This window comes from Pinus tabuliformis, chromosome 1_1, assembly GCF_031772625.1.
Source record: "Pinus tabuliformis cultivar Carrire ecotype Pingquan chromosome 1_1, CPIR1, whole genome shotgun sequence".
Classification (NCBI taxonomy): Eukaryota; Viridiplantae; Streptophyta; class Pinopsida; order Pinales; family Pinaceae; genus Pinus; species Pinus tabuliformis.
Genome location: NC_142297.1, coordinates 932,612,184 through 932,625,946, shown reverse-complemented (window position 1 = coordinate 932,625,946; position 13,763 = coordinate 932,612,184). Strand labels below are relative to the sequence as shown.

Genomic DNA, 13,763 nt, shown 5'->3' with positions numbered 1-13,763 from the left:
GTTCAGACTAGGTTAGTCTCCCTGATTCAAGTTTAAGGGGGATTGCTAGGGCAGTTTTAGTAAACATAATTTGGTCATATAATAAATTTACCATTGACAATTCTTGGGCTCCATGACTTGATAACCCACAATTTTCCCATAGTATTATTATGTAATTTAGCCAATTTAAAGGCTTGAAGACTTCACTATAATTTTCCTTTGGGCCACAAATGATCTATTGGTTTTTCATAGTTTTGGATATTCCACGATAAAAATCTTGTGTTCATGTGTTTTTTTTAATTTCTATGATTATTTTCTCTCTTATTGTCTTTATCTCTAATAATGGTAATAGAGACAAAGAATCATGGTCTGTAGAAGGAGTTGAAAGTTGCAATTTCCACCACATTGTATGTTGAGGTTGAAGCTAACATGGAGAATCCCAACTAGGATTTGACCCATATATATGATGATTTCTTGAGAGGAAATAGGGGTCCAATAGGGTGAGATGCAACCACATTATCAAGATCTGGTGATGAGAGCCTTGGTATGAGAATGTGTGCAAATGTGAGAGATTGACAACGTAAGTGCTAGATATCAATAAAAAAAGAAGACAATTTTACTTTCAAGATGAGATTTGTAAATTACATGTATATGGGCATACAACTTTAAGACCTAGTTAGGCATGTGTGCCCCTTAAGATAAATTCTTGGAGTAGAGACATGTGATAGTAGAGAAGAGCATGCACATTTTCTTGATCAAGTTTAAAGCATGAATGTTAGGGTAAACTTGACTCATGAAAGTGTCAAAGTTGTTAGGTCCACAGTGCACATGGTTTTAGTGGCTTACATATATGAAGATTGCCTATGAGGAAATAGAGGTCTAATTCGGTGATATGTGACCACATAATCAAGGTCTAGTGAGGGGAGCACCTGGTGTAAAAAGTGTGCAGACTTGAGAGAATGGCAACATAAGTGTTGGATAACAATAAAAAAAAAAAAATTACTTTTGAGATGAAATTTGTTAATTACATGTATATGGGCATACTACTCTAAGACCTATTTAGGTATGTGTACCTTTGATGGTAAATTATCGGATTAGACATAGGTGATAATGGACGAGAGCATGTGGATTTCCTTGGTCAAGTTTAAAGGGCGAATGTTAAGGTAAAGTTACCTCATGAAAAAGTCATAGTGCACATGGTTTTGGTGGCCCATGGTATTAAATGCCATGAATTCCATGTTATGAATCATTTAAAAGGATTGGGGATTCTCCATTTTAATGAGCCTAAATTGGGAAGGGAACTTGGCTACTTTTAAGTAAGGCATAGTCGATTTTAAGCCATAAGATAATAATAGATATATTGTTGGGTAGTTTTTCTCCAATTGTGGTTTTCTAGAGTATGAATTTTAACATTATTTGAACTTTCATATTTGTTTTATCTCTAATACTAATTCTAAGGCTCGTGACCACCAAGGTATGAGAAGTTATGGATGAGAGAATAACTCACAACTTGAAGCCAATTTTATCATGCACCCTTAGGAGAATATAAGCCCCAAGAAAGATAAATTTTGATGTATTGTGAAGGAAATCCTAGATATATAGAGGATGAGTAGAGTAATTTACAACTTGGGGTGCGTGAAAATATTATGATTTAGTAATAGATGAAGTTCTTGAATAGAAATGTAAAGTTACAATGCTCCCTCAAACTCTATTACTAATAATATAGGTTTATTTGAGGTATTAGATGAAGATACAATCATGTTAGCTATAAAATATTCCCAAACATAATGAAAAATGGATCCTAATTAAAAAAAAAAAAAATTTGATTGATTATCTAAATAGCTTTTTAAACTAGTGACTAGATAAATAAAAAATTAAAATTTAACTATTTCTCATTTCCTTTTTAATTACTATATATATAACATTAAAAATTATATACCATAAATAAATTTTACTTACTATTATACACCCAACACTCTACATTATTACACACTAAAAATCCTCACATGACATACATGAACTTTATTTTCTAATAAACAACCCTATATAGAATAGGTCAACTTTATTACACTAATCAAATATATATGGGACACATCAAATATTCATCATATATTTGGGTGCAAATGAGCTAAATTTTCAAGATGATGGATGTTCCGATGTGATTTTCATTTAATAATCTTTATCCGAAAAATTTCACACAACAAAATATTGTGACTGGCATTCACATTGAATGTATTTACCTCTTTCTTGAGCAAAAATATGTACATGTTCTCAAGCAAGTTCAATATTTGTATTGACGTCCTCGTGCCAAAACTTATGCATTATAAGAAATTTATATTTGGTAAATTAATTCTTTAATTTGTGTCATTAAATGTCAATCAGATTCGTGTTCTAAATAAATTTATTTAACTATATATAAGAATTTATATTTGGTAAATTAATTGTCTTTAATTTGTTTCATTAAACGTCAATCAGGATTCGTGTTCTTGTTAAGTGAATGTGCATTATATATATGCTAGAATTTATTATGCAAATTAAGTGATTTAAGAATGAGCAAATTAAGTGATTTAAGATTTAAGAATGAAAATAAATTTTAAAGATAAATGAAATGATTTTTATATAAAATGGTGAGAATTAATGCACATATTCTTTCGATCTAAATCTTATCTAAGTTTAGATTTTGAAAAATAAAATAGTTTATTTATATTGCAGAAATCCACACTTATTTCTATGTTTCAAAAAGAAATACTTAAAAATTGAACATGAAATAAAATGATTTAACTCTACCGCTGTAGAATTGAACTCATTATGCACCAGTTGCTAAAAAACATATTTAAGCTAATTAATACATGAAAAAACTAATAACAAAATTTAGATTGCAAAAGATAAAGTTACTTTAGAAAAATTGACAATGAAATCTAGCATGTGAAATTTTAACTCAAGATTAATTACTAATGTGGCATCAACCTCTAAAATTGACCATGTTTAGCATATTAAAATTTGACTAAAAACGATGAAATGACTCAAAGAAATTGAAATTAAATGCTAAAACAATTAAACAATGATACCAAAAATGCAGAGCATAAACAAACTCTTTTTGATATTTTAGTTTATGAGTAACCTATAAAAATGATTGTAAGGAAAAACAAAACTACAAGTGAAATTTAAAAGAAAATTTACTGCTAACGATAATGCAAAGGAAAAAAATTAACCTTACAACACACGGCGTTCCCGGAGTGTGGGGTTGATCTAACAATGAACAATTCTTCACGCACGCATTTAGAAGGTAAAAGTGTAGGGTTGATTTAACAATCAACAATTCTTCACGTATGCATTTAGAAGGCAAAAAGAACTTATATTAAGATAATAGAGTATCAATTTTCCCACAAAGGATTATAAACTTAATAATAATGATCGACACTACTGTTGTATTTTTCAGGCAGGCACACATTTAGAAGATAAAAAAAACTTATATTAAGAGAATAGAGTATCAATTTGTCCACAAAAAGATTATAAACGCAATAAAAAAGAACTTATATTAAAAGAATAGAGTATCAATTTGTCCACAAAAAAATTATAAATTTAGTAATAATGATTGACACTACTATTGTATTCTTCACTCACACATTTAGAAGATAAAAAAAACTTATATTAAGAGATTAAAGTATCAATTTGTTCACAAAAAGGTTATAAATGTAATAATAATAATAGACACTATTATTGTACAGTGATGTGTGGTTTGACGGTAAGTCACATGGGCGAAGCCCATGCAGACCCAAGTTCAAATCTCATTGAGTACAATGACCTGCTGTGGTGGCAGCATTCCCCACCAGCATTCCCCTTTCCCGCAAGTGGTTGGTTGAACTTAGTATACCTGACTTGCAGGTGGTTGGTTATGCTCTTGGTAAATCATAGGAACTTAGTATACCCGACTTGCAGGTGGTTGGTTATGCTCCATAGATTTGGTTGAACTTAGTATACCTGACTTGCAGGTGGTTGGTTATGCTCTTGGTAAATCATAGGAACTTAGTATACCCGACTTGCAGGTGGTTGGTTATGCTCCATAGATTAGGCCTGGCAGTGACCGATTGGCTATGTGGTTAAAAAAAAAAATAATGGACACTATTATTGTGTTTTTTTTGCCTGGCGTGCTTACTGCTAGAGTATCAATTTGTCCAAAAAAAAAGTTATAAACGTAATAATAATAATGGACACTATTATTGTATTTTTTGTATACAAATGATAAAAACAATTTGAAAAAGTTTTAAGCGGAGAAACTATAAACATCTATGAGATTGATTACTAAGAGTCCAATCCCTTTATGACTTTGACTCAGCCTTTGACTTCAAGATCTCTGATTTCTTTTAGCTTGCCAAGCAATCTTAGTAGGCTGTTAACCATCTGGAAGCCAAATGTCATGTATTGACAATCTTCTTCCTTCTTTTGGAACGCTGCAACCTATTTAACAATGGATTCTGCTACGGAAATGGATATTAATTGCAGAATATACAAAATATAACAAGCTACGGAAATGGGTATACCGAAATGGATATTAATAGCAGAATATACAAAATTCGGTAATTGCAAGATACTTTTTTCATAATTTCACTAAAAACAAAAAAATTTATATATAGATGATTATTACTTTATAGATATTTATTTTGCAGAAAAATAACCGTGTTGAAAAAAATTAATCAAAATTTATAAACCATATTCAGTACTAGTCAAGATTTATGTTTCTATAAATCTAATAAGTACCCAAATTTACACAGCCCATTGGAGCTTGAAAGTCAATTACCATTTATAATGGTTTAATACAATAAAATTCTGGGAAGTTTCTTCCTTAAAAGATATTATGGAATATAAATTTACACAACCCATTGGAGGTTGAAAGTTAATTATTTCCAACTCACGTAACCAATTATAGTAGTTTAATACAATAAAATTCCGAGAAGTTTCTTCCTTCAAATATATTATGGAATATATCAAAAGCTCAAAACTCCTCAAACAATAACAATGTAGGAAAGGACCGGCATAATCCACGGTTGAATATTAAAAAACATCACTAGTACATACACTGAATAAGGACATGGACATGGACAGCGAACCCACAATTTGAAAACTAATGCCCTGTAGTGAATAATAACCCATGTAAATAATTATAGGAAATTCTTTCAAATATACATATTAATAAGAGTTGCATCACTATCTCTATTAAGAGCAATGCGTACATACAAATGAATAAAATAGTTGAAACACTCAGAAGAATAAGAATGAAATTCAATTCATGAAACATTGTAAATTTTATAATATGTCGGTAAATAAGTTTTGTTAGAGTGATTTGAGTAAATTTTATTAGTCGTCAAGTTACTGGCTATTTTATAATCTCCTGTTGATAAGAACTCATAGCTTTTTTATAGTACTTATGCAAAATATAGTCTATTAAAAAATAAAAGACTGTGTGTTAATTCTTCCTAGTGACCATTGAGATCTTAGTAAAAATGGCTATAGACACCACCACTTATATGAATATTTAGTAATCCTAGTAGTAGAGTGAAAATGGTTTGGTAGAGATAAATCAAGTGCTTAGATGTCCATGCCTTCACAACCAGGTTTTGAGATTTGTGAATGTTAACTCGTGTGTTGCTAGAGGTGCAAAGGCGAATTGTTGTGTGTTGGAAATATGAAGAAGCCTACAAATTTGAACCAGATGTCAAAAGTTTCGTCAAATCAGTGAAAGAGTGAACTCGTCATGTCGTAGTTCATATTCCCCAGCCAAAGGTGCTGAGAAATGGATGAAGTTGATGGTGGCAAAGTTGAGGCCTGTAAATCCGAGCAGAGGCCGATACAGTAATGATAATACTATCTTTGTCCACTAAAGAAGTTTGGGAGTTATTTTGCGATGTGGTTTTTGGAGGTAGCCAAGTTCTTGACAATAATATAGAGAATATTGGCAGAGAAAATGACCGCGAGTGTCAGGGTTTTCAGTTGGCTATAGTCTAAGGAGGCGAAAGAGACCGAGGAGTTGCTCAGAAAATTATAGAAATTCTAGTCATATTTAGAGAAAATCTAGCAAGGATTTTTGTAAATTCAAGTTATAGTTGTTAAACTTCAAAATTTTAGCTGTCCTTGACATTTTTGATGGTGTTGAATCCATATCAACCATCAAAAACGATTCAAACACTACTTCTACAAAAAATTTTGAAATTTTCTTGCCCCGATTCTAGCCACTTACCGTAATTTGCAACACGACTTTAAATGAATGGCAACTTGCATTAGATCAAATGAAAATCGTGGGTCTAGCTTTTTCAGCTACTTACATTGGTATTGATGCAGAACTCTATTAGAGATTAGAATGGAGTTATATCATTTGCCTCATTTTAATTTGAAGATTTTTCTTTTCCGTATTGGGCCATGTTTCACAGTGCTTAGAATGGAGTTATGATCATTTGCCTCATTTTAATTTGAAGATTTTTTCTTTTTCTTTTCCGTATTGGGCCATGTTTCAAGAATGTGAAGAAATTCATGTGTACAGATTGATACAAATATGTATAGCTGAGGATTTCGGGAAGAACATAAATAGAGTTGGAAAACCTGATAGACCTACGACGCAACTATGTGAAACTACTTGCAAGGCTTCTTTGACAGAGGGAAAAAACGAATGACACCCCGTTGTTATTGTGACAGACGACGTATCAATTTAAGGATACAAATTCATGATGTCTGTGAGTGGGTTAAAAAGCGAAGCACTTGGTGGAATAAACTCCAGTCACAGCTAATATCTACCGTTATATCTGAAAGTGTGATTGGGTGTGCTTATTGATTCATCTGGTAATAGAAAAACATTTGCACATGAATCAATGTAAAGGAACCAAAGGTCAATGCATAAACACATCATGGCAGAGATCTTGCTGGCAAAGAAGATTTACAGAGTGACAATCTGGAGACTGTTAGCAGCGGATTGAGTGGAGATTGAGAGAGATTGGAATGCAGTGACGGCCAAATCGATTAAGTAGAAGAGGCAAAGGAATCACACGTATGAAGTATGATGATGCTTCATCATTAAAAAAAAGTTTCAAGTTGGTGTGTGTAGGTTGTTTACTTGTCGGATTTCGTGATAATTAGTTCTCGAGATGTTGATGGCCACCGAGGTCGATTAGAGTTGCCAGAAAGAGCAAGTGTCAAACAATGGGCTTGTCAAGTTGTTGGAAAAGATTGTCCATGTGTAATGAAAGGTTACAGTAGCCCGGAATGATTCTCACTAAATTAACAAAAGTTGTTATGGGTAGCTATGAATGATTTTCACTAAATTGACCGAAGTAGTGATTGTGTGGATCGGTTGAAAGGCAGGTCAAGATAGAGCTTAGCAAAGCTAGAGATGTACTCCATGAATTTCATATCATGGTGTTTCTAAAAGAAAATTTGAGGAATTTTTATTATAATGTTTATGAGATGAGCATATATATTTCACTAGGCTAAATCATTATGTAGATTATTATGATGGCAAAATTATGCGAAATAAAAATTAATTTTTTTAGATTATTATGATGGCAAAATTATGCGAAATAAAAATTAATTTTTTTTGTCTAGTTTATATGTATATATGTGGAATGAAGTTTAGCTTACTATAGACTGCATTGTAAAACACATAAATATATTTATTCAAATTAAAATGCATAATTTTATAATGATATTTTATTAATTAATTAATTTTAATATGAATGTTTTTTTATCATTAGGTTCTCATGTTACCTAAATTTCACCTTGGCTCCATAATGCTTAATGAAAGATTAACTCCTGTAGCGTGAACATTCGAAGTTGTCCTACAATAAGGCGGTACTTCCAACAACTGGGTGTTTCTTGACCTGTCGTTAGGGTCTTGACGAGGAGTAACTGTATTGGCTGTCGGGAGAAGGAATATGTTGTTGCTCACCTGTCAGCATCAACACCACCTGGGGCATTGAAGGACTCAACATTGCGCCTGCTTGAGTGCATAGAAGACCAATTTTAATCACTCTATTCCCTTCTTCGCACGAGTAACTTCCCTCCAATGTTGGATCCATAACTTATAATGCTCTCTCTGCATTATACGGTCTCCATGTTTGGTAATTGAGCAATGTCGACAAAACATAAAACATTAGTTATCAATAAATCATAATTCCATGTACATTTTTATAAAATTTCTACTTCAAAAAGGGATCTTGAGATCCAGTACAAGAGCCATACAACTTCAATTAGAAACTGCACGTGTTGAGGGAAACTGTAGTTCTTTCTTCCACTAATAATCTCGAGTAGAAGCACTCCAAAGCTGAATACATCTGGTTCCTCTGTCAATTGTCCGCGTAAGGACTCAGGCGCAATGTAACCACTGTGCAATGTAATCAAATCCCCATAGCTTAATTGTTTTGAAATTATATGATCCTTTCTAATACATATGAGTTGTAATAGGTTCAGATCCTCTAATTTATTAAATAAAGTTTGGAAGATCAAGAGATTGAACTGAAGGGAGAACTCTTACCGACTTCCTTGTTGAAATGATAATTTCAAACTGCTGCGTCATTTATTTTGGAAAACCGCCAGTCTTTTCCCGCACTGCTTTTCACCGAGGAGTGGTATTCTCCAGAGGGCAGCGATAACAATCATCAGCTGACACGTGGTTGGGCAGTTTTTCCAAAGCAGTTTTTTCCCGGAGCGTAAAGATCAGCAAGAAGGTCCGTGCGATATGGTTTGTCAATCGTCCGATGAAATCAACGGTTGCGTACAGGCCTGCAACATGAATTCATTTAGGACTTCACGTGAAGTGATTTTTTTTGTTTGACCACCAGCGTTTCAGTAAAACATTTAATGAAGTTTAATGTGATTCATAGATTGTTGGTAAGAGTTTTAATTTTTTTTTTATATTGTCCACGGGAGTATGGCACAAAAAACTTGTAATATCATATGTTTTCGTTGTTGTTCTTTGTGAACTGGCAAGGGAAGCACGCAGCAGTGCGAAGGTGAAGTACTGCCCTGTTTTGTTTTGTAAAACATGAAATTAGATATACACATAGTAGCGTGAATGTAAGCTGTTCGTTGAATATGTAATATGGACTACGCAGCAGCGTGAAGGGAATGTTTTTTTTATGGTTGCATATGTAATGTAAGGGTATACGCAGAAGCGTGAAAGCACGAAGGAAGTTTCTTTTTGTATGCATTGTAATATGAAGAAATTTTTACACACAACGGTGTAAAATTCTTCAGGAGAGACAAAGTAAATTAACTTTTGTGGAACTGAAGTGTTCTTGGAGAATCCCTCTATGAGAGGAAGAAATTTGTAACAGCGGTTATTTTTATTAATGAATACAAAGTTTGTTTTGTTTGTGTGTAAAACTCTGTTATTCAGAAAACAATTTTAGCTTCCCTGTGTTAAGATCCTGTGTTAAAAACAGAGTATTATCCTCTGTTCAGTTATTTTGTTTGGAATTATAAGAAATTCCCAACATGGTATCGGAGCTTGTCCAGTCTCTTTGAAGGTGTCAAAGAAGCTGAAGGAAGGATTTCTTGCTGCAGCAGCTTCTCTAGCAGAGTGAAGACTTAGTCAAAAAAATCCAAGGTATTTCTCAAGTTAGTTTTTGTGTTACTGTTGAGGACAGCTAGTTGTTTTAAATACACAGTCAAGTATTTTGAAGCATAGTTAAGAGTGCAAGAATGGCTGGAGCTAGCACTAGCATGGGTATCTGTAATACTCAGCTCCCACAATTTAATGGTAAAAACTATGAGTATTGGACAATAACTATGAAAGTTTTGCTTGCTTCCCAAGACTTATGGGAATTTGTTGAGGATGGTTTTGAAGAGCCAGCATATGAAAATGAGTTTAATAATTTAACTCAGGCAAAGAAAGATCTGTTGAAGAGCAATAAGAAGAAGGATTCTAAAGCCCTCTACTTTTTGTATCAAGCAGTGCATGAGAGTGTGTTTCCAAGGATAGCAACAGCTAAGAGATCCAAAGAATCATGGCAAACTCTCAAGACAACCTATCAAGGCATGGAGAAAGTGATGACAGCAAAACTACAGTTGCTGAGGAGAGATTTTGAGAATCATTGCATGAAGGAGTCAGATAATATTGACTCATTCTTCACACATGTGATTGGTCTGGTCACACAGATAAGGTCTCATGGAGAGATTCTTGAAGAGAGAAGGATTGTGGAGAAACTATTGAAGATACTACCCTCAAGGTTTGATGTGATTGTCACCACCATAGAAGAGACAAAGGATCTCACAAACTTTTCAGTTGATGAACTACATGCATCACTGATAACACATGAGCAGAGATTGAGTAGAAATGAAAACTCATCTCTAGAGCATGCCTTTAAGACCCAGATGTTCTTTGGAAGAGGAAGAGGTCAAGGCAGAGGAAACAAGAGAGGAAGAGGTAGAAGCCAAAATAGAGGTGGAAGAAACAGTCCAGCAAATGCTCAAGGAAGAGGCAGCAATCCAAATCAGAACCAAGGCCAAGGCAGCAGTCAACAAAGTGGACAACATCATGCTCAAGGACAAAGGTATGATAAATCCAATGTCCAATGTCATTATTGTAAAAAATATGGGCATTATGCAAATGAATGTAGGAAGAAGCAACATGATATGAGTAATAGAACTAGTGCAAATTTCACTAGAGAAAATATCAGCCAAAATAATTTATTTTTAGCTTGTAATTGGCTTAAGAAAAGAGTGAAGATGTATGGTTTCTAGACTCCGGTTGCAGCAACCATATGACAAGAAACAAAGCCCTGTTTTCTGTGTTAGATCAAAGTGTGAAGTCACAAGTCACACTAGGGACTGATAATAAAGTTTTTGTTATGGGAAAAGGAGAAGTAAATGTCTTAACAAAAAAAGGTGAAAAGAAAACCATAGAAGATGTTTATTATGTTCCTGGAATGAAATGTAACCTCTTAAGTATTGGACAACTTGTTCAAAAGGGATACAATGTTTTCTTTTTGAATGATGTATGCACCATCATGGATAAAAAACCCAACAAACAATGTATTGCTGAAGTGAAGATGACAAGGAACAGGATGTTCCCTCTCAGGATGAAAGCAGATTTGAAAAATAAAGAAGTAATAGCAGCAGTGACACAAGAGGCTTTCCAAAGTGAACCAAAGGATGAAAATTGGTTGTGGCACTTGAGATTTGGACATCTCAACTTTGGAGGTCTTAACTTGTTGAATAGAAAAGGAATGGTAAGAGGATTGCCATTGATAGAGAAACCAGACAGCCTTTGTGAAGGTTGTATCTTGGGGAAACAACACAGAGAAAGTTTTCCATCTGGGAAAAGCATAAGGGTACTATCTTGGGGAAACAACACAGAGAAAGTTTTCCATATAGGAAAAGCATAAGGGCAAAAGCACCCTTAGAGATTGTCCACTCAGATTTATGTGGACCGATGCAAACTCCATCTCTTGTAGGCAGCCACTATATTCTAACATTTATTAATGATTTTACTAGAAAAACTTGGCTTTATTTCCTGAAGAACAAAAGTGAAGTGTTTGAAAGATTCTACAATTTCAAAGCACTTGTAGAAAACCAAAGCGGGCTGCATATCAAAGTTCTAAGAACTGATAGAGGAGGTGAGTATATCTCCAAATAATTTCTACGTTTCTGTAGAGAAAATGGAATTCATAAGCAGTTTACCACTAGGTACACTCCGCAGCAAAATGGTGTTGTTGAAAGGAAGAATAGGACAATCATGGATATGGCGAGGAGTATGTTAAAGGCAAAGCATTTGCCAAATGATTATTGGGCTGAAGCTGTACACTGTGCAGCGTACATTTTGAATAGATGCCCTACAAAAGCAGTCATGAATAGAGTGCCGAAAGAAGCATGGAGTGGGACAAAGCAAGGAGTCACCCACATGAAAGTTTTTGGATGTGTGGCCTATGAACACATTCCAGATCAACTAAGGAAGAAGTTGGATAGCAAAGGGGAGAAATGTATTTTCATTGGATACAGTGAGGAATCTAAAGCTTATAGGTTGTGTAACCCATCCACCAAGAAGCTTATTGTGAGTAGAGATGTTCAATTCATTGAGGAGGAAGCTTGGGATGGAAGCATAGAGAGGACAGTGAATGTTAAAAACTCTCTGTCACATGATGAAGATGATGAGGAGATGGCTGAAATACATCCCCAAACAACAACACCAACACAAGGGCAACAAGGGACACCCTTGAGGAGAAATTATAGTGCTTCTCCAAGCACACCACAAGGAGGAAATTCAAGTGCTTCTTCAAGCACTTGTACACCAAATGAAAGAGGTAAGAAGTTCAGAAATTTAAGTGACATTTATGAGCAAGAGGCAGCAAATGAAGGTATGAATTCCTTGTTTGCTTTATATTGTCATGTTGATGACCCTGTTCATTTCGAAGAAGCAAGTAAGGATAGGAAATGGATAGAAGCCATGAATGGGAGAAAGGAATTGAAGTCCCTTGAAGATATGTTTAAAGAGTATGGAGTTCGATATGTAACTCTTGCCAAGATGACCGAGATAGGCTTCACTGCCAACACCCTTGTCAATATGATAGAGGAAGAGATTGAAGATTTGATGAAGACCCTGGTAGAACTCTATCATATGGATCTTCTTATAGGGGAGAGATATGGAATCTACCATAAGAGTAGAGAAGAAAAGGTTGTAGGATAGCTTGGAGATGCAAAGATTGGAAATCTTGTCTAAGGCAGAGAGAAAGAGGATATTACATGATGATCAGAATACTTTTACAGCTGCTATGGCATCCGAAGGAGCATCTAAGGAACTGAGAGCAAATGACCCACTGATTTTCCCAGAAATCACAAGTGCAGATCGTGCCCCAATGAATATAGCCAACTACAAAGACAGTACTCTTATTCTCTAGAACAGTAACCAGGCACAATTTTGTGGCTCGGGATTGATTGGAGTGCCTGAGCACAGTAGTGAGAGCGATGAAAGGAAAGCTGATACGAATAGGCAGAAAAGTTTTGAGTTTTTGAGGAAGTGTTTGGGTATGAATGATAACCCAACAATTGAAATTAAAGGGGAGTGTTGAAATGATAATTTCAAACTGCTGCGGCATTTATTTTGGAAAACCGCCAGTCTTTTCCCGCACCACTTTTCACCGAGCAGTGGTATTCTTCGGAGGGCAGTGATAACAATCATCAGCTGACACGTGGTTGGGCAGTTTTGCCAAAGCAGTTTTTTCCTGGAGCGTAAAGATCGGCAAGAAGGTCCGTACGACATGGTTTGTCAACCGTCCGATGAAATCAATGGTTGCATATAGGCCTGCAACATGAAGTCATTTAGGACTTGACGTGAAGTGATTTTTTTTGTTTGACCGCCAGCGTTTCAGTAAAACATTTAATGAAGTTTAATGTGATTTGTAGATTGTTGGTAAGAGTTTTAATTATTATTTTTTATTGTCCACGGGAGTATGGCACAAAAAACTTGTAATATCATATGTTTTCGTTGTTGTTCGTTGTGAACTAGCAAGGGAAGCACGCAGCAGTGCGAAGGTGAAGTATTGCCCTGTTTTGTTTTGTAAAACATGAAATGAAATATACATGCAGCAGCGTGAATGTAAGCTGTTCGTTGAATATGTAATATGGAGTACACAACAGCGTGAAGGGAATGTTTTTTTTGTGGTTGCATATGTAATGTAAGGGTATACGCAGAAGCGTGAAAGCACGAAGGAAGTTTTTTTTTGTATGCATTGTAATATGAAGAAATTTTTACACACAGCAGTGTAAAATTCTTCAGGAGAGACAGAGTAAATTAATTTTTG

The 13,763-nt window shown here is 34.6% G+C and overlaps 1 pseudogene; it reads left to right on the top strand.

The window, feature by feature from the left end:
- The first annotated feature begins 12,409 nt into the window (after positions 1-12,409).
- On the top strand, positions 12,410-13,031 carry LOC149217509 (floricaula/leafy-like protein FL1 pseudogene; annotated as a pseudogene).
- Positions 13,032-13,763: the final 732 nt, after the last annotated feature.